The 23,306-nt window shown below is 35.4% G+C and overlaps 1 protein-coding gene and 1 long non-coding RNA gene across 5 annotated transcripts in view; one reads left to right on the top strand and one right to left on the bottom strand.

The window, feature by feature from the left end:
- The window catches only part of LOC126733496 (ephrin-A4), a 935,043-nt gene that overhangs the window by 241,250 nt on the left and 670,487 nt on the right, over positions 1 to 23,306 (top strand). The gene's annotated exons all lie outside the window — the stretch shown is intronic.
- On the bottom strand, positions 17,874 to 18,504 carry LOC126733507 (uncharacterized). Its single transcript, XR_007659742.1, has 2 exons — positions 18,375 to 18,504; positions 17,874 to 18,313 (listed from the first exon to the last, which is right to left on the bottom strand). It is a non-coding gene; the product is annotated as an uncharacterized LOC126733507 (long non-coding RNA).

Below are 23,306 nucleotides of genomic sequence, written 5' to 3'. Positions count from 1 at the left end.
GACACGAGGTACGAGCTGCAAAATTACAGGTCTCGGTACCACCATCATCTTCATCATCAATCCGAAATATACAAGGTGTCAGCGGACGCGTCAAAATTACCCCACCTGATGGTACCACACTTGATTGCCCAGACCTCAAGTACCCGGTAATTTGTTCGGGTACTTACCAGCCCCGTGTTGCGAGACCTTATTAACTTGCTTAAAGAATGTCCTGTAAATAACCGCCTGAAAAAACTACCAAAATGAAGATTTCACATTGCGAATGTAATTAACGGGTTTTTGTCACGCGGCATTACGACCGTACCCAAACTTAGACAAAACGAATTATGCGAAACGTTTATTGGTACTATTTGTGTGCAAATAAACACCGAGCCCATCTAGTAGCCCCGCTGAGTACTTATTACTTCGTACTGTGACCTTTGCGGAACAGTTAGCTTTTGAGTGGGTATATTAACTTTTTTATGAAATACTTAAATAGTTAATTTATTCGCTTTATTAAATGGAGATAATCTTCCTAATTACAAACGTACCAAACAATATAGGGATATATTTAACAGTTCTTTTTGATTTCTCCCTCCCCATATATTATTTGTTAAAATATTAATAATAACGTTCTCTCTTGTTATTAATTGCAACAAGAGAAACCCTTTCGCAGTATAAATTGAGTACCTCAAAGCTTTTGATGCAGTTCCACATAAATGGTTTATTAATGTACTTATCTTGTACTAATCTTGGTGAACATCAATAAAACTTCAGGTGCCTAACGGTATCTGCATTGGAACTAATAGGATTCCTATTCGCAGGGGTATAGTCCAGGGCAGATTCCTTAAGTTCACTTTTGTTCTGCCTTGCCATGAACCCCCTCTCTAGCCAACTTAATTAAACTTGGTACGGATTCGATCTAAAAAGGAATAATAGAGAACTAACAAGAGTAAACCATCTACATTATGTGGATGACTTAAAAATTCTTGCGGCAATACGAAATCAGCTAGATCAGATGCTTAAAATAGTGGAAAAATTCTCTGATGATATAGGAATGATCTTTGGACTAGACAAGTGCTGAACTCTGAATATTTTTAAGGGTAAACTACAACCAGGTGACCCATTTCAAACTAAAAATGGTCAGATAATTAATGCTTGGTACGAAGAAGAATCCTACAAATATCTAGGAATAAAGCAGGCGCAAAGAATAGACCATACAACTATAAAGAATGAGCTGACAACCAAGTTCATTATGAGAATGCGACGACTCCTTAAAACAAGTCTTAATAGCAGAAACTTATTTAAAGCTATTAATACATATGGAGTGGGTTCATTAACTTACTCTTTTGGTTAGAACACGCCTAACGAAAGCCAATAAGCATCATTCGCGGAGTACCGTAGAACGAACTATACTACTTCTACATATGGGAGGAAGAGGAATGGCCGACATAAAGAAGCAGCTTACTCAGCAAATTAGTAACTTGCGATGCTTTTTCTTAAGAAAGGCTGAAACATCAGATATTCATCATGCCGAATGTACAGTAGACTGAACACTATGCTACCCATACACCATAGCACCGAGCAAGAAAAAATGCAAGCTTGGATGGGAAAACCACCATATAGAAGGCAGTTCACGAGCTTCTATAAGAGTAAGTCGACATAGCGGCGTCGAACTACTGGTTGACTTCGGCATAGCTTTTTTCAAAACTGAATAGTTTCTTGGGGTTCTCCAAGATCAAGTAATACCAACAAGAAATTATTTTAGGTTTGTCGTAGGTGACCCGAAGGTACAAAGTGAATAACTATTTACTAAACAGTCATGATACACGAGTGTTGTTGTACTTTAAGCACTAATGCATTATTTAACGAAATAAATCCTATAAAGAAATATAAACCATATACTTACATGAGGCAAATAATTCTCAAATTTTCATAAACAGGATCGGTGGAAAAGAAAAAAAGAGTTCAGCGTAGAGTATTTGATAAATGACAAGTAGAAGCATTAGAATATTTTACTATGAATCCTACATTGTTTGTATGCTAAGCTTTAGCGATAACAGGAATTTATCAGAAATCTATACTTCAGGTACTTAAATTAAGTCATTTCCATTTATACAAAATGCAAATTCTTCAGGAATTGCATGAAGACTACCCTGACCGAAGAATAGAAGTTTACGAGGGAATGACAGCAAAATTACTTATTACTCTTAAGTTGCAGCGACGAATCCTCCTTTTTAAAATGATTCTGTAAATAAACACAACTGTAGATACTGGAGTGATGAAAATAAGCATGTTTTCAGGGAAGGACACATACATTATCCAGGAAAAATCAATGTGTTCGCGGGAATATTATGGGGCCTCGATTTATTAATGGTACACTTAATGGCTAAACTTACTTGGACATGTTGGACACCACCATTCAACCTAAAATTGTTGAAGAAATAGAAAATCAGCTGGATATTCATGAAGGTAAGAACCTAAACGGAGATTTGTTACATTTTCAACAAGATGGAGCACCACCATACAATGGTCTTCCTCTGAGGCAATATTTACATGATTCGTTTCCAGATCAGTGGATTGGGAGAAGAGGTCTAATGCAATGGCCGATAAGATCACTAGATCTAACACCTCTCGACTTTTTTTCTCTGGAGTCACTTAAAAACTGTTATGTTTAAAACGCATGATCTTGATTGCAGAATGTGCATCTATTCCAAAAGAAACGTTTTAAAATGTGAGAAATGCGTTTAAAAATAGATTATACCCAAAAGGGAATGCATTAATTAAATAAAATAATACTTCATACAAAATTAGTTTATTTTATTTAATTTATACCGTGCTTTGACTTTAAAATTTAGGAAAAGTTCTTGTGCAGGCGAATACTACTCCAATAGACCTTTAATATAAAATATCACAAAAGAAGGATGGCGTGCATCGGACCCAAGGGGTGACTCGCTATTTAAACAAAATATGGTGCTTGTAGTTCCCCCTACCTGTATAACATTGCGCTTCTCTGCTCCAAATTGCGCCTCTCCAACTTTTTCAGTTTCCGAGATATTGGCATTGAAATTTGGGACACAACTGGAATTAAAAAAGATAATCATCTAGTGTTTGGGCTCATTTTACTTAGAAACCGGTTCTCCGTGATATAATGTATATTACAGAGTATTTAAAAAATCCTAAAAATTTTTATATGGTAAAATTCCGGTTATAGCTGAAATATTTGCCATGGCAAAATCCAATATTAAATGTCGTTCTAGAAAATTACATTTAATTGCCCCCGATCCGTGATATAAAATCCGCTCTTAGCGACGAGAAGTAATATAAGAAATATAAGGGCGAACGTCGTAATAAAATCGAATATCGGAAAATTAATAAAATTCGCGATACCTGATGGCTAAATGAAAAACGGGAGGCGACGGACGCCTTAAATCCAATTTGTCGGCTATTTAGGGGCCTCCGATAATTCGATGGGATTTATTGAATTTATATATTTTTTATTATATGAGAAAAATATATATTCTAAACGCTAGGCCAATTATATTTCTCTTCGCTTAATCCTTGTAAAGTCAATAAAAGCGACAGATTACACGCATTTAAATCAGTAACATCCTGTATGCGAGCGGATTTACATGATTCAAACATTCCTCGAATATCGTCTCTTTCTTTTAACGAATAACGCGGTTTATCAATTAACTTCAGCCATTCAAACTCGAAATTTGTTTGTGGATTTAGTAGTAAAATCGGATGAATACGAGCGACTTGACAGTTTTAGATTAACTCCGACGAAAACCCTTTATAGTTTCCTCATGTCAGAATCAAAATTTATATATTTTATGTATATATAAGCCAGACGTCGCTGAATAAATAAATACTCCCGGGGAGGCCTGCAATAACATAATAAATATATTTTAATTGAGGTTTAATGGCACGTTAGGTGTTGATGAACTGTGAGGTGTTATTTCAGTGAAAATCTCAGTTGGGTGCGGTCAGATGGAAAAATGTTTAAAGAGCATAATTGTAGATTAGGATCTGTTCTATTAACATGATATGTTACTTTTTTTCATGAAGTTAATTATTAAAAAGGTATTTTGATTTAAAGGATCCGACAATGACTGACTATACTAGATTTATATATTTATTTAAATATCTCTGTTATAATTCGTCTTATGAAAATATCTGTAAGGAGAAAAGTTTTCGATTATTTATTTATTTATACTCTTACAAACACATTTGAAATGTAATTATACGTGGGAGTGCTTACTGGCTTGCAGAAAGAAAAAGGAAAACTAATAATAATGATGAAACTAAACCTACACTAAAACTAATAACATTTAATAAAATACACCTACTTACAATTAAAAATCAAAAACAAAAAGAACAGATTCACAAGTAAATGATTAATCAGATGAGGATACAAAATCAGTCTTAATTTGGCGAATACTAATATTAAGGAGATCTATATTATATTTTTGTATATAATTATTACATTCTTGCATCATTCTATTAAATGGCGAACAACTTGAGGGTGGACACTGGAAAAGATTGTTATTTCTTATTTTCAAATTGATTTTAGGAACAGCAAATGATAGATGATTAATTAAAGAACAGTTCTTATATTTTAAGTTGTTAGTTATGTAGTAAATAAATAAGACATCATTCATATTACGCCTAACACTCAATCGTACCATTTTAAATTCAATTAGCATACTATTATAGGAGATCATATAAGTACAGGTATCTTAAAAATCTTTTTTGGACCCTTTCAATCATATTAATATGCACCATTGCTTTAGGTGCCCAGATAACTGAGGCATACTCCAAGATCGATCTGACCAGTGAGTTGTACAGAATTATTATTGATTTTATTTCTTTAAAACGTTTTGTATTTCTTATTACAAAACCAAGAAGCTTATATGCTTTGTTTACAATAGTTTCATAGTGTTGCTTAAATTTGAGATTTGTTTGAAAACAGACTCCAAGATCCCTAAATTTACTTTTCCTAGTTAACGATAAATTATCAATTTTGTAATCAAAATTTATAAATTGCATTTTTCTTGTGAAGGTTAGAATTTGACATTTATCTATGTTTAATGATATTTTATTTTCTCTGAACCACTGGGCCACCAAGTTCAAATCAATTTGCAGCTCAAGATAATCAATAAGAGATGTTATGTACATAAATAATTTAAAATCATCAGCAAACACGAGACATGCTTTATACAGTTTGGCAAATCGTTCAGAAAAATTAGAAATAAGAGAGGCCCAAGGTTACTGCCCTGAGGCACCCCAGATGTTACTATATATATTTTTGACAATTTTTTACCAACTTTAACTTGCTGAGGCCTTCCGGTAAGATAAGATACCATAAACCTACATGCTTTCAGCGAGAAACCAAATTTACCCAACTTATTCACCAACAGCCCATGGTCAACCCGATCAAAAGCCTTTGCACAATCTGTCAAGACAACATCTAGCTGCTCTTGGCTATCTACTGCATTGGCAGCTGCCTCAGTCAAAGTGCTGAGGTTGGTGACAGAGAATTTATTCATGAAAGAGCTCAAAATATCTTGGTATAAAATGTTTTCAAAAATTTTTGCGAGAGAATTAAGAACGCTAATTGGTCTGTAGTTGTCAACCAAAGAATTATCTCCTGATTTGAGGATTGGAGTAACCAAAGCATATTTAAGCACTTCTGGAAATGTGTTTGTTTTTAGACACAAATTAAAAAGGGTTTTTAATGGATTGCACAAGATATCAGAACAACCTTTATAAATGTATGAGGGGATACTATCATTGGCAGTGGCCTTTTTTGATTTTAAACTCTTAATGGCTGCTTGAATTAGCATTTCAGAGATCCTGGAGAATGAAAAGCTGCCACTAGATTTATCAAAGTTAGGTTCTTCAGACTGTTGAAATACTGAGCTAAAATATAATGCAAATGTGTCAGCTATTTCCTGAGCACCGCTAACAGTACACTCCCCATAGCATACCCCAGTCGGAATTGAATTGAAAAGTGGTAGCCTGATGTTTCGTCTGATCTAAGGATTCGCCTGAGTTGGTAGCACCCTTTTCTTTACAAAAAACCTGGTGATTATGGCCCCAGTTGGCCACACCTCACGACGCCATGCATTTCTAAAGTCATCCTGTTTGATTGTGACTTTCATAGATGAGTAAATATCCGGGTGCTTTGATACATGCTCTTCGCACTTTACTTCTGGAAAATGTGGTTGAAGGAAGGCCTGCAGCTCCTCCGGCTTCGTACCAGATAATCTGGTTACGTGCAGCGATGAGAATTTTGGGACTGCTTGTATTTGGTTTTCTATACTTAAAGCAGGATTGTACTGATCTTCATCAAGAATTGGATTACCACAGTATTCTAAATTAGTTATTTGCATATTAAATAGTACAAGATCCAGTTTTCTTTTCATTTTGTTAAAGACATTATTATACTGGTCTAAATTATAAAAATTTAAAAAGTTATTTATCAACTTACTTTTCTCACAGCCTTCTGTTACATAGAATGGTAGGTTAAAATCTCCTAAGATAATTATATTTACATCCTTATCTAAGATACATTCAAAGAGGTTAAAAAATTGCACATATGTATATAGCAACATTTGCATTTGGTGGAATATAGACTGCACATAAATAAAAATATTTCTTTTTAATTGTAATTTTTACCAGTAAGCACTCAAGACTAGAATCCTCAGGGATATTAATGGGGACGAGCTGCATGTCCAAGTTCTTCTTAGCTCCTACAAGAATCCCACCTCCCCTTCGACCATCTTTCCTGTCGCTTCTCATTATACTATATCTGTTGTCTAACAGCTCTGCATCATGGAAACCATCTGTGAGCCAGGTTTCGGTTAAAGTGACTATATCATATTCTTCAGCTAAAAAGTTAGTATAGAGTTCACTAACCTTAGTTCTGAGGCCACGAACATTTTGATAGTAGACTTGTAAATGTAGAGTGGTAGCCTGATGTTTCGTCTGATCTAAGAATTCGCCTGAGTTGGTAGCACCCTTTTCTTTACAAAAAACCTGGTGATTATGGCCCCAGTTGGCCACACCTCACGACGCCATGCATTTCTAAAGTCATCCTGTTTGATTGTGACTTTCATAGATGAGTAAATATCCGGGTGCTTTAATACATGCTCTTCGCACTTTACTTCTGGAAAATGTGGTTGAAGGAAGGCCTGCAGCTCCTCCGGCTTCGTACCAGGGGCTAATCTGGTTACGTGCAGCGATGAGAATTTTGGGACTGCTTGTATTTGGTTTTGCTCATCATTGCGCCCCACAACAAACCGTCGAGATTTTCGTGGTCGGGATACTTGCCACTCTCCATCTCTGGAATCTTGTCTTCCCAGTTGTTGTAGCTGCTTCATCTTATTGATTGTTTGGGCCTCAATTACGGCTGCATTAACCGATTTGGGGGAGATTATAGGATGATTTGCTTTTTTTAGAGATTATAGAGAGAGTTTTTTCGTAGGGCCCATGGTTTTTGAGGTATATTAGAAAAATGGACTCCATACTCACCTAACAAGTCAACGAAAATGTGATGACATTTTCGTAAATATCTTGATTTTCGTTGCTTCAATGGAAAAATTACTCATGAAATTCATGAATACTACTATTCATGAAGAAATTACTAGTATGTCAACTTGTAGATCAGAGTTTACACTACAGTAACGATATATTATGTTTTTTCCATAGACACAACAGTTTTTGATTTAAGTTGAGTAAACGGGGTTGATACTTACAGACCTAAGTTGAAGTAGCTAATTTTTCTAAATATCTCGATTTTTGTTTGTTTCTATGAAGAAATTACCAGTATGCCAACTTGTAAATCGGAGTTTACACTACAATAACGGTATATTATGTTTTTTCTGTAGACACAACATTTTCTGCTTTAGGTTGAGTAAAAAGAGTTGATACTTATGGACCTAAGTTGAAGTAACTAATTTTCCCAAGTATCTCGACTTTTGTTGTTGCTGTGGAATTACTAGTATGTCAACTTAGATAAGACTCTCCAGGGGAAAAAACAAGGACGAATTGGAGAAGGACAGAAGGATGTAGACAGGCCAAGGAAATGATACCAGACCATGACGGCTCTAAAGCAAGGCGACTGCTAATAAAGACCCGACAAAGTATCAAAGACTTGGTCGGAATCCTGCCCGAGCACAACAGTCTAAACAGGCATCTACACCTTCTTGGTATAAGAGAAAGCCCACTCTGTCCGAATTGCGGTACAGGGGAGGAAACTTCATACCACATACTAGGTATCTGTAATCGGTGGAGTCGCCTAAGAAGGAAAATTTTCGATGCAACGACACTCCAGCGGAAAGATTTTAAAGATCTGGACTGGGACAACGTGTAAGCCTTTATTAAAAGGACGGGGCCGACTCAGTGAAGACCGCGCATTGAGAGTGGAGGTGTAAGGGTGGGTGATTCTGGGGTTGGCGAAAAAGGACTGCTCAGACCTACTTGCCGAGCTACTAGATCAGACTCTACGCGATAATAATTGTATCTTATATTTTCCGTAGACTCAATAGTTTTCGAGATATGTCGAGGTGAGATCTAAGTTGAAGTACTTCATTTTCCTAAATATCTTGATTTTTGTTACTTGTGTGCAAAAGTTACTAATACGTAGACTTAATTCTAAAAATATGTTGAGAAAATGGTGTTATACGATACAATAATGATTTCTTCAATTTTTGCCGCATATTTAATATTTTTGGGGATATGTTGAGAAAACGGGATTGACAAATAAAGATTTAAGCTGAGATATCCCATTTGATTTTTGTTGTTCCTATGGAAAAGCCACCAAAAAAGTAAATTTGTAGAATAAAGTATACATTGCAATAATGATATCTTATGTTTTTTCCATAGACTCAAATGTTGTTAAAATTGGAAAAGATTTTTTAAATCACCATGTTACATTTATTAACAATACAATAAATCAAAAATAATTTACTCATTAAAATAAAGCCAAAGATATATACTTTTAAAGAATCTAATAATGCATACAGCGTGTTTCACTAAGCGTGGATTGGCGGCTACATCTCGGGAACTATCAATCTGACATGAAAAAAAAAATTGTTTTTCTAAGAATGAAAAGTAAGGAATGGAATTTAGAGCATACTGAATACGCTCTATTACATCTTGTTTTGTTGTGGGCCATATTTTCTACACAATGTCTTTAATTCGCTCCAATAAGTAATAGTCTAACACAGTTAGATCAGGAGATCTAGGTGGACATGGGAACAACCTTCCAATTCCGCGATCTGGGTAACTGTTACTTAGATAATCAGATATTCTTTGAGAATAATGGACTGCGCAACATGTTCTAATAGTATTGGCAAAGTATTTTGTAAAAGGTTAAGATATGATTAATAATTAAAATGTTCATATAATAATAAATGGTCCAATAAGTCATTAGTTTTACCACATGTAGAAAAACTAGCTTTATCAGTCCATAAAATTTGAAAAAGGAACTGGAGTTTTCTGATAGAACTTGATGCAAGAAAACATGGTATGGATGAAGATTCTTTCAAAATTCGAAACTCCGACGAATAAATAAGAATTCCTAGAGGAAGTGAAATTTCTATCGTGTTTAAACACGGTACAGCTTTAACGTATGCAAGAACGTTTATAACATTATTTTCATGGTTTCTTATCGGGCACCTTCTAATTGGAAAATGAAATGGATTATTGTCCTTAAACGTAAGGCCAGTCGTCGAAATAACTTTTCTGTTATAATGCCTTCATTCAGGATATTTTGCAGCATATTCACTTGCCGTCATAGGAGCATTTACATTGCACAAAACTCTGAATATATGAGGCGAGCATGTTATAAGCCTCGGCACTGGTGTCATTTAAACCATGTAATATCCTGAATTATTATTGATAATTATTTAAGGTATACATGACTTTTAACCACGTCATATATAACTGCCTGGAAAAAAATTAAAGTAGCTTCAAGTGCCTGGCTATAATTTTTTAAATTTCTTCCAGGCAGTTGAACAATGCTTACTCACCATTTTATTTTTCTTTCTGTAGGAATATTCCTGTAATCCCTTGGGGAATAACGATTTTTCCAGTTCATCCTGGAATACTAAATAATCCAAATTGACAAAAAATCCAATTTGACAAAAGTGAGCGGAACTTTGGCGCCCAACATGTGAGTATCTCGAATGAACCATATTCCATAAATATCCCAAATAGTATGAGAAAAAATATTCAATTTTTAGTATTGAAACTATAGGCGATACATCCTCTCTTGCTATCCCCATTTAACAACATTATCTCCATGAAAAGTTATCGTTTACATAGTTAAGCCTACTATAAACTTGAACAATTTTTTGAACTTTAGTTTTCAAGCTAAATTCTGGAATAATTAATGCGGGATAAGTATATTCCTTTCCTGGCGAAAATTTCAATTTAACAAAAGTGGGTGCAATTTTGGCACCCAACATGCGAGTAATCTTCAGTGGATCATATTTCACGAGTATCCCAAAAAGAATATTGAATTTTCGATACTAAAATTATAGGCGACAAGGCTCCCCTCACTGGATATCTTAAGTGCCAGTTCTACGTATTGAAGGACAGAAATAATGAACGTGAAAAACCATCGTCGATTCACGACTACACTCTCTTTCCTAGTTTGGTTCTGGACGTTCTAGCGCATGAACAACAGATGAAAATGTTTAATCGATGACCAAATGATTTTTGGACAAACATCACCAGATCTAGCCCCTTGCGACTTCCTTTTAATTTCAATTACTGAAAAGTTCCCCCAAAGAACAGACTTTAAAAACCTTATTGCTAGAGAAATTGATGGGTATCTCACAGATTCCCTATTAATAATTTAGCGAAGAATAACATAAATAAATACTTTTTTAAAGTACCAAAACAGACTTTATTTATTTAACAAATCTCATATGTTATTTATGAATATATGAATATATCTTAACTATCACCTGAAAGAAACTACAATTTGGTAAAGAAAAATCTTGGTAACAGTTCAAAACCACGCAACAGTCAAAAGAGTTTGTAAGTTTAGTAAAATCAACAATCATTAAGTAAAGATTTGTGAAATGGACGTGCAAGAGTGGGGTTATTTAAGATATGTAGGCAACACTAGTTTAACCCTTGAGTTATTTTGACAATAAAAACACACCCCAAAAATACAACGAAAGCGAATTAAAATAATGAATTTGAATTAGAACTTTGCTCAAGTATCAAAATTTATTATTTGTGTATATTTAATTTGTTTTTCTCCATGGAAACCTATTGATCATACACCTGTTACATCATTCAATTGAAATTAGATTAGGATTATTATAATTACTTCAGAATTTTGAGAAATTTGGTATTTCTACATAATTTGGATTAGTCTGTTGCCTAGATAAATTGCGAAGGGAGATGCCAAATAAACCCAACATAATTTTTCGGAGAAAATTAGAATGTAATTATTGGTCTTTTAATAACGCCCCTAGTGGTTAAATTTCGAACTGACAAATAATTACCAACATTTTCTTTTGATCACTTTTATAATATTACAAAAAATCAAATTATGTCAGATTGACAGTTCTCGAGATACAGACGCGATCCACGTTAAGTGAAACGCGCTGTATAATATATTTTCTATTTTTATTATCATGAAAATATTCTTTATTTTTTACGACCATTAGCTTAATATAAATTGACAAATTTTTCTCATAATAGCCCCTAATAAACCCTAAAAACTAATAATGTCATGCCAGTGAACAAAAAACAAACAACGAGAAAAATGAACGTAGAATGTCCGCAATATTTTGTTATTACGTTTCGGTCCCGCACATCCGACGAGTTCCAATTTCCGCAAAAATGTCTCTAATTAAATATTTTCTTTAATTGATCCTCCTATAGGGTAGAAACAATACAACGCTTTAGGGCCTCGTGATAAAACGCCCTTTTAACATGATTGTTCGTGATTTTTAAAGTAAAAAAAAAAAAGAAAGAACGTAAAGTAATGCCGGTATAATATCGAATATCATCCCTGGAGCGCGGCCCATCCCCTAATTGACGGAATTATTTCGGGTGCGTCATATTCGTTGTTAGGGCAACTTTAATTAGGAACTAAGGAAACCGAGACGGGGTGGAATTTTGCTGAAATTACGTTCTCTGCTCACTCTACGGGATCCTCGTTGTCGTGTCTTATATAAGCTTGATTATCTTCGGACACAAGGAACAATTTTTTTTAATTTGTCGTAATTTCATCCAATTTTTTAAAATATTCAGTCTGCAGAAAGAATGATCTACAACTTAAAAAACGCTCCTTAAAAACTTTGCATAAGTAAACCATAAGCTCATTTTTCGAACATATCTTAAAAACTATTGACTACGAAAAATATATAAGGATCCATTATTGTAGAACAAAGTCTAATCTACAATAACTTTTTAGTATTTAATGTGATCATCATAAACTAATTTCTGTCTATCCACACGAACAATTAGACTTTCAATATCAAGAAGATGTCTTCGACTAACTATTAAATATGCTATAGCCTTTTTACCCATTCGTTAGGTGAGAATTAAAACAATTAAAAATAGTCAACTAATTTATTTACATACATACACACTACGAAACACGATCACTTACTACTGGCAATATTTATTTTCACCCTATATATTTACCACAACTGCTTATGTTTGTTTTATTGTTTTAAATCTCGCGCCAATCTTCCGAACTTCACTGCACTGAAAACAGACTCACTGGCCTTCGAGACGTCATGCGGTATACCACCTGTATACCTGTATACGGAATAACGGAGAATCAGCTGGTTTCTAGGTTTTTCCAATATCGTTACACTGGTCCTCCCTAATCTTATTTCGTCCCGAAATGATTCGACAGGTTATCGCATGCAAGTTTTTAGAGGATTGCTTTTGGATTGAGGAGGTTTTTCAAGGAATTGCTTGAGAAGATTAATCTACTGGTCTCTTCATTGGTTATCTTGACTACTTGCCCGACCCTGGGGTTAGACCGATACAGTTCTTGAATTTTTCCAAACTCTCTACGGAAAACTTCAGCTATTTCGTCAGACATTTGTAAATCCTTAGCTACACACTGTGCCAGAGCATACTCATCTGGAGCAGCAAACAAGTGTTGCTACTTTTCACAGGTCATGCCGTACGGACTCTTTCGGCCATTAGAATGATGAGTTTTCTTCCAAGGTGTCCTCCTGACACACGGGCATGGATTTTCTCTAGCAAATCCGAAATCCCATATTCCTTTGCCGTCGTAGTCAACCATTTTCGGCCTTAAGAGCCATCTTCTAAAATTAGAGTTCCATTGTGCCCAATATGACTTGGTCTCTTATAAGATCATCGTTTTGCTAACTATCATCGACAATGGTGGACATTAACCACTGAGCATCTTTCCCCTCTGTCCGCTGACAATGTTTGCAGTCCTCTGTAAAGGGAGTTTTCCATATCGCATCTATACTTTCATGTATTCTCCCTTATCGGTGTTAGTGTCACAGTCAAACTTCTGTAATACCTCTATCCATCTTGCCACTTGGCTCTCCGTATTTTTACATTGAAGAAGCCGTTTTTAAATCTGCATAGTCACATCGTCGCAGGAACTCTCCCATAGAGGTACTTATAGAAAAGCTCCGTCGCTTTGACAATAGCTAGAAACTTCAGCGAGTGAGGCAATAGTTGCGTCTACTAAAATAGCCAATGACTTTTTCTTCTTGGTTCTATCCTTTATTTCGGATAAAGCAACTCCTGTACTCACATTGCTAGCATCGGCATCCACTACAAATATTGCTGCAGGTAAAGGATAGCTCAGGATAGGCGCGTTTGTCAGAGTCGCTTTTAGGTGATCGTAGGCTTTCTGACAGTTTTGGGACCATTGGAATTTTTGTGCTCCTTCTGTCAGCCTGGTCAATGGTTTTGCGATGTTTTGCAAATCCTTCTATATAGCGTCGGCCGGCAGTAAGTGCATAATCCCAAGGACCTGCATAGCTCATGCTTGTCTTGGGAATTGGCTACTCTTTGAAAGTCTGGATCTTTGCTATCAACAAAACTCTTTGACTGGAAGATGTGACCCAGATATTGCATAGCTCTTTGAAACAGTTAATCTTTCTTGGGGGCTCAAGCTTATTCCAGAACATCTTAGCTTCAGCAATACTTCTTCTAAATTCATGTGCTCCTCAAACGATTTTTTTACCATAATAATGATATCAAGGTAAACCAGGAAAGTCTTCCAGAATAGTGTTTTTAAAATCGTTTCCATCAGCTGTTCAAAAGTGAAAGGGGCAGCATAGTCCAAATGGCATCACGTAAAATTGTCATAATCCAGTACCCACCGTAAAAACCATCTTCTTGATCTTTAGATGCCAACGCAACTTGCCAGTATCCTCTTTTCAAGTCTAGCGTAGAAAAGATGTTCTATCCAGAGTTTCCATGTGTCATCAATACGTGGAAGAGTTTAGTTTTCCTTTTTAGTAGCGTCATTAAGCTCTCGCGTCATTGCGAAGCATCTTTCCCAATACCACAAGATGAAGACCATGGACTGCTAGATGGTTTGATGACGGCTTCCTTGGCCATACTCTCAATAATCTTATCAGCCTCTCCTCTCTTGGCCAGTGGTAGTCTTCAAATTGTCTGCAGGATGAGATGAGCATTTCTTGTATAACTTTTGTACTAGACTACTTTGGTCCTCTCTTTATTCCCAGTATCAAAGACGCCTCGATACCTATGAACCAAATGCCTCAGTCTCCTTCTTTGGTCTGGTCTCAAAATGGTGACGATACCTCAAAATGATGACGATACCACTCTTCTAATTCTGTCGAAATGGTGTTTTTACTCCGTGCGCTTTTTAACAACGCAGGGTAATAATTAATCTTCATTACTCTTATAGGAATACTTCTTTCAGCGCGTACAAGGGTCTTTCGGACTGCTTCGAACATGACTGTCCGTTGTCTTGCTATCAACGCGGCCCTCCAGAATGATCTTGCTTCGCTCTGAAATCAAAGTTTCCTCCGAAAGTAGGACTTAAACACTATAATCTCTCTCGCAATGCAAAACAATTTCCTCATTGTTTGTCTTCAGGACTTTCTGCTTAAACCTGACCTCGAAGCCGTTAGTGTCTATTATGTCAATTCCGGTTATCACCTCATCACCATTTAGCTGCAGATCTTAATATGTCAGGTCTTATAATTGTCTGTGTCTAACCTGTATTGAGCAGCACAGTATAAACGGTTCCATCCACAAACGCGTCGACGAAAACACGGTTGCTATGGTGCTGTAGCGAGGAGACCTGGGCGGTATTTACTTTTACTGTGGTTTGCTAATATAGATCGACGATCATCCCTTCGCATCGACCTGCTTTAGTATTCCGGATTGGCGGGTGTGAAACTAAGGCCTCCTGGACAGTGTCTTATGTGGCCTGCTTTGCTAAATTTCCAACACTCCAACTTTAGGTTCTGGCTGCTGCGTCCTACATTAACCTCCCTAATGATCGGCTTAACCGGTTTTTAGAAGTCGTCCTGGAATCATTTGTCGAACATGAGCCTGACACCTCAGAAACACGATCGTGTTCTCAGATTCGAATTTAAGGATCCCTGTTAGTGCATCTACTAGCTTAGGTGGATGTGCTAGTAGTAAGGCCTGACCCATTTCACCATCGCGGAGTCCATCTAGGAATACTTGTACCGCCAAACGTTCCATGATCCTTTCCTGGACCTCTAGATATGCCAGTCGAATCAAACGTGCTATATCGGCTTTAAATTCTTGCAAGGATTCCCCTGACTTTAGGCACCGATTTTTTAAGTGTGTGTGGTAGACATTTTAAAAGTGTGATTGGCCATAACGCATCTCCAAACGCCGCACTCGTCCACTTCTTGTTCTTCTGAGAAATTCTTTGTAGGATGGCGGTAGCATCTACTTTTAAGGCTAATTTAAGGGCGGTAGTTTTGTCCCTGGATGATTAACCATTTGCTTTTCCAGCAGATTCAAAGTGACACTGATAAATATTCCAGGATGTAGTACCATCGAATTACGGTTTGAGGCGCATCAGTCTAACAGATTCCTTATTGCCACAAATTTTGTTCTTATTGACCACTGATGAAGGTCTACCGGGTATCTTAAGTGTTGACGATAATGTTGCGATACGGTTTCCAACTTTCTAGATCCTGTCCTCCATCAATCAAAGAAATAAACTTTTTTAAGAAGACTTTACCAGAATTTATTCTTTTATCTTTTTTGTTTTCTAAAATATTTTCTTTCAACCTGGCATGATTCTCTCTTAGTGCGGCGCAGTTTTCTTCCAGTTTTACAGTATTTTCAATTTATTTTCTAGATTGGCGAAATTTTCTTGCAACTTCACTTCCAGGTTGGCAAATTGTTCTAGAAATTTAGCTTTCAGAACTTGCAGCATTTGACTGATATCACTTGCTCTAGATCTTTCTCAAGAAATGCGTTACGAAGCTTTGGTATTTTAACACATTTTATTTAAATAACTAATTTTTATTTTTCACTAAAATTACGTTGACTGTACGGCCAATTCACACCCCACATCTGCTACTAATGCAGCGTTCTTATCTGTTCGTTAGGTGTAAATTAAAATAATGAAAAATAGTCAGCTAATTTAGTTACACACTTAAACTACGAAATACGATCACTTATTACTACTCAAAATATTTATTTTTACCATATTTATTTATTACTGTTTATGTCTATGTATATCTCGCGCCAATATTCCGAGGTTCACTGCACTGAACTGACAACTCCCAACGGCCACGCGGCTTCTTATATACTCGGCTTACCAAGATCCCGCCTTTTTACATTTTCTTTTGCATTGAAATAATATATTATTCGCGCATTTATTTCAGCAACATCTAGTAACCTGAAAAAGATCGTCAACGGCCATCTTCTACTGTTTCTTGAAGTATTGTATGTTGCACATAGTTGATCAACAGTATCTACCCCACTTTTAGTGCTGTTGTAGAACGTGATAATTTCAGGTTTTGCTTTTTCGCCGGTTGCTATATTTATTTTAGCATCATGATGCATTGTGCTAAACATTATCACATTTTTTCCTTTTTTAGGCGTATAAGATACTACTGTTATTCTTTCTTGAAAACCAAATATTGAGGAGTTTTCTTTGCGATTCTTGACGTTTGATATATTTGGAGGAAGTTCCCGTTTGTTTTTCCTAACTGTTCCAACTACCGTCAAATTGTGTTGACTTATCAAATCTAAAGCTAGCGGATAACTCATAAACCAATTGTCTATGGTAACATTTCTGCCTGTTCCAGAAATTGGCGTAATAAGTCTTTTGACAACTTCGTCTGGAGAGTTATTTATTTTGTACGGACCTTCCGGTTGTTTACCTGTATATACCTTCATGTTTCAAACGTAAAATGTCTTGCCATCTGCCAGCGCAAAAATTTTGATCCCATACTTGGATGATTTGTTAGAAAGATATTGCCTAAAAGGGCATCGTCCTCTAAAGGCTGGCAGCATTTCGTCTATGGTCACAAACTCCCAAGGGGTGTAATTATTTTTACAATTACCCACGAATCTTTCAAAAAAACACGGCATGGCTGCAAACTCATCAAAAATCTTTCTCGCTTCCCGAGTATTCAGATCATCAAACCTTAGGCAGGTCAGCAAAACCGAAATCGTTGAAGACTCATTGTGGCACGAAAAATTTCAATACCTGTGCCATCAGTCTGCCACAAATCCTCAAGATTTTGTAAAAAAATCTGCTAAGTATAATAATCCCAAAAGACTTTTTATTTCAACCAAGGTAGTGTCTTTGGTTCGTACACGGTTCTTTATATTTTCCTTTTTGTTTTTGAATATATATATTTGAACATGAGACTAAGATGTCGAGAAGCTCAGTTGTAAAAAAGCAATACCAGCACTCTAATTCTGACTTTGCATTTTTCGCGTCACCTTTAGGACCAGGAAAATGCGTCACTAAGTTATGACTTCTTGTACGCACATTAATATTTGGAACATCTGAAAGCCATTTTGTTCTACCGTCTTTTCCTATAAAGTATTTTTTTGACGTACTTGTAGAAGGTTGGTCTTCTAATTCTTCATTCTCCACTGTATCGTCTTCCTCATTGGCACTTTGCTCGCTATCTGTAAGGTGTTCTGATTCTTCTAAATAATCTTCATCATTTGATGATCGATCAGAGTCGCTGTCTCCTAATGATCCTTCATTAATTTGATCTGCGTGTTCTTCATTTAGCTCAGCGTGAATCTCATCCATGTATTTCTGTAACAATTCCTGCTCTTTCTCATAGGATTTACTACCCATTTTGTTTGGTTTCTAAAAAAGTAATAACTAATTATAAATATATAATACTATATGACTACAAATAAAGTTTTACCTGCTCAAAAATCAACAAAAGATAAATAACTGCGCAGTGCAAAAAAAATTCGCGATCGGTGCGGTGGGGTTTATGGAACCCCAGCCCAATAAAAATTGTTTTGACACGATGACTGGCTGCGATCGAACTGATTTCGCGGGCTTAGTAGGCAGGTCATCTGACGAGCAAAAGGCACCTACAGCGTTGCCGGTTAATACTGAATATCTTTAAAATCCTCGCTATGGATATATACCTGGGTTACCACACCCCACCGCACTAACGCAGGGTTAAGCAAATCTTAATTAAAACAAACATGTTTTAATCAAAATACAATAATCTACTAAACAAAATAAAGCAATATACTATACAGAGTTTAAAAAAAAAACTTAAAAGACCCTTTATTTATAAGGCAATAATAAAATGGTGACCTCAGTTTTTTCATTAAATGATAAAAACGTCGCCGTGTATTTGAAGACAAAAGGGCCTCCACAGTCTGTTCTCCCCCAACAAACAATAAAACTGATGAAATCCGCGCCTCCCTCTTCCGACTGTTTGGATTTTTTTATTTATTTCTTTTAATTTGCTTAACTTTTAAACCGCCACCGCATAACGCAATAAAACATTCAGGCGAGTTAATGGAGAAAGCAGCAGAGGAGAGAGAGAATTATTATCTTTTAATAACTGGAAATGCTATTTTTACTACTAAAAGGAGGGAACCCTGTAATCTTTCGTATTAACTTTTGTAAGTAGATTATAAGGGCAAAAACCTATAATGGTGTGATGAAAAGTTTTTATTAAATTTATAGAGGGTTGTTTTAAGTAAAAAGATTTTTTGCGATTGAGTTGATTATTTCGCCATAAAATAGTCTCAGGTTTTCTTGAACGAACGTTTTTTGCTTGATGAAGATATTTGATTTCTCAGGTTTTGATTTAGCGCCATATATTGTATAAACATTTTGATTACAGAGGACAGAACAAAAATGGGATCGAAAGATATTTTTTTTTCTTTCTTTTTTTGCATTGGGCAGCTTCTGATCGGAAGATAATTACGGAAGATACAGGTATCGAAAGATACTTACATCATGTGATTCATTTTCAAAAACTTCTAGATTCTATTCATATGGGTTTCCCTCTAGTAAACCAAAAAAATAGAACTGAGACTCCTGCAGGCTCGATTCTAACTTTTGAGAGTAGACGAAGGAAACCAACCAGCTCTTAAAAAATATTTATAAAAAAACTTATGCATAGCCAATCACATGTATTAACCCTTAATGGCCCTGCATTACATACAGTGCTTTTCTTTAATGCCGGCCCCCCTCTTTATTTTTTGAACGGATCAATTTAAAATGTTGAAACTTGAGGTATAGCAATTGATGAATGAATACTATGTTTTAAAGCAAAATTGACAGATGAAAATTTCAAGATGACTGCTGGGCACCATCTTAGAAAAAAAATTAAATGGAAAGGGTGGTCTTGTGGCAAATCATTTTGAAGCTCCTGTCGAGTACTTTATACCCCTAGAATATAAATTCAATATCTTTATCTACTACAAATAAACAAGAGTACCTTTTTTATTTAAAATTGAACTGCCTTTTAGATTTTTTAGTCGTTTTAGCCATAACTGATTAGGCAAAAAAGATGTCTTGTAATTTACCTAAGTAACAGGGTGTAACTAACGCCCTGTATAAATAATACTAAATTCACCACAAAATTCATAATTTTCAGTGCAAAACACATAAGGTCGCCAATTTTCAAGACGATACTGCTTAAAATTATTAAGAAATTTCAAATTAAAATTCCAACTTTAAATACCCTGTATCTTGTAAACCTGCAACATTTGTATAAGACATATTAAGCCCAATCGCCATATTTTGATGTATCGTATCTCCAGCTCTGAGATTGCCAATCTTAATGAATCACTCTGTATATATATATTAGTCATATGATCAATTTGCTTGTGGTGATTGGCGTATGATGGCTAAATAATATTTCCAGTTTAAAAACTTATTAATATTTTTGGGAGAGGTTTTTCACGACAGAAAGCTTTGGATTTCGCTTACGCTGAAGACTTGGATGTGGATGAGGATACAGAGGGAAATTTGAATTATTTACCCCCTCGGCAACTGCTCCACTGCACTCTACTGGTGGAGCTAAAATAAAGCTAAGTAATAATGTAAGGATCAGTTTATCCGATGACTCGCCGTCATTACTAGTTCTGGAACATAAATCTATTCAAAAAGATATACTTTCATCACAACCAGACACATTTGAAAATATCGAAACAAATTTTATAACCCCGGACTATTTCAAATTTGTTTATTTTTCTCCGCTTGAAATGTTTCAATTTTTTCAGACCAATGATATTTTTTAGTATTTGCTTACTGAATCAATAAAGAATGCATCGTTTAAGAATAGTCAGGATCTGAAGTTTACCACTGAAGAACTCAAATGTACTATAGGTATATTTATTTTGAGCGGTTACAACGAAAAACCTGGAAAAAGGTTCTATTGGAATTCTCAGTCCGATATGGGAAATCCGTTAGTAATTAATTCTATCAGAATAAATCGCTTTTTTAAAATTATAAAATACCTACATTGTGCTGACAATACTCAACTGGATCAAAATGACAAAGGGTGAAAAATTCGACCACTTATGGATAAGCTAAAAGAACTAAACATCCCATTTCTTCTTCTTCGTCTTTAAGACGTTTTTAGTGCCATGTGCTACCGTCAAAAGATTAATTTTTCGTGTTTTTTTTTGGCATGCTTGGTCGTAGATATACTTTTAGAAAGAAAGCCGCTACAAGCTAAGGAACTATGAAAAATGGCGGCATTTTATATGACATATTAGATGCTTGACAGTCTGGTAATCTCGAGCAGATAATTTCGTTTTTTTCCGTCATCTATATGTCGATGAATAGAAGCTTTTTCAGTGTTAGGTTTTATTCAAAATTATGGACATAATGTATGCCAAAAACTAGTATTTTTTTATAAAGTTAATTTAACTGATATCCCATCCACCCGATAAAGTTAACTTATACATTTTGAATTTAACTAAGACAGGTGCCGTTATTCCACAAGTTAACTTATTACAGTTATTTTCTTCACATACATACAGAATAAGAAAATAAAATAAACTCAAAATGTGAAATCTCAAAATGAAAGCATTGCTCGATTACAGAGCTTTAAAGGGCAATTTCTAAGTTATTCTGGTGCTAAAGTTAATAAAATAAACAGTTATCTTTCAGTATTAATTCTATTTTTGATATCAATAATTTTCAACCCTTATGATGAAACTCAAATTATTAATCATAATATTAATTTTTTTTTTATTGTTTTGATTTCACTAATGTTAGAAGTCATATCCTAGCCAATAAGATTCCAGCTCATTCTTCTGTATCCCCACTAAAACCATTTCTGGCGCGAAAATCTTTGACCTCTAGGAGTCTTGAAGAATAAGCCTTTGAAGAAGGTTGAGTTCTTGGTATTTTTGCCGGTTTTACTCCAATGAAAAGTTGAAAACTCACCTTTTTGGATATTTCAGTTCGTGGATACTTAATGCCATACTGCAATTTTCAAGGTTCCTTGGTTAGTGTCCAGTTTGTTCCCGAGAAAAGGCCAATCCCATTGGTAAGTCCTAATATTTCATTTGGCATCTTGGTTTATGATACTCTACATATTACACATGTAATTTTCTATAAGTCTACTCAAGCATACAGTTAAAGTATAACCATCAATGCCTATATCTACTTACTGTGTTGGGACCACTGTTATTTTTACTGTATGTGGATGACTTGAGTTCATTGAAAGTGCAGGGCAAGGTGGTTCCGTTTGCTGATAATACCACCATACTCTAAAGCCATAAAAATTCTGATTATATTAAGACTTGTATCCTTGAAGACCTTCAGATTTTATCAGGGTGGTGTGCTTCCAACAGGCTCGTGTTTAATATAAGAAAGACGTCTATTATGGGGTTTAAGTGCGATGTTTAGGGTCTGATGTTTGACGAAAATTCCCTCTTGCAGAATAAAGAGTACTGCAAGTTCCTAGGAATTACCATTGATGGTCGCCTTCGGTTTGAAGATAATATTTTACATTTAGCTGGGAAATTATCTTCTGGATGTTTTGTAGTAAGAATGGCAAAACAAGAGCTGGGAGGGGTGGTTGCACGTTCAGTGTACTTTTCACTTATTGAATCTCATATTCGGTATGGCTTGCCTTTTTGGGGTTTAACCAATAAGGGACTACTTAACATTGTCTTTGTTACTCAAAAAAAAGCAGTTAGATACCTGTGTTCTGCTAAGTTAAGAGATTCTTGCAAACCCCTCTTTATTTCTGAAAAAATCCTGACTCTTTTTTCACTCTTTATCTTAGAAACAGCTGTTCTTATTCACAAAATTCCCAAACTACCCTCTGACACTGGCCATTTGACTCGTCGTGTAAATGACGTTCCTCTACCTATTCCTACGTCTTCCCTTACCAAAAACTCATTAATTTACATAAGTAAAAAAATTTACAATCATGTTCCTCTATGTGTTAGACATATATCGGATGTTAAGAAATTTAAAAGAGAATTAAAGACGCTTTTATTGGCTAAGGCATATTATAACCTGGATGACTTTTTTAATGATAGGTTTTAACCTTGGACATGTTGGAAAGTTTTTTTTTCCTTTTTTCTTCTCTAGTTTACCTTTATTTAGTAATTGATTTTTTATTTAGTTATCTTTAATTCAAGTAAGTTCAAAAAGTTTTGTCTTCTTGTGTTTAATTTTGTTCATTGTTTTGTCAATTTTTGAAATTGTATTTTTGTTTTGTTTTTTTTAGCTTGTAGGATGCTTGTACACAAGATTATTCTTACGTAATATAGCACATTTTCTTTCTTTCTTTCTTTCTGTATTGGCGATTCCTCGATCTGGGTATTCTTCCACTTTCAGGCTTTTTTTTTTCTTTGTA

The sequence above is a fragment of the Anthonomus grandis genome, chromosome 2, assembly GCF_022605725.1.
Source record: "Anthonomus grandis grandis chromosome 2, icAntGran1.3, whole genome shotgun sequence".
Lineage (NCBI taxonomy): Eukaryota > Metazoa > Arthropoda > Insecta > Coleoptera > Curculionidae > Anthonomus > Anthonomus grandis.
The sequence above is the reverse complement of the archived record's forward strand: the minus strand, read 5'-3'. Positions and strand labels throughout refer to the sequence as shown.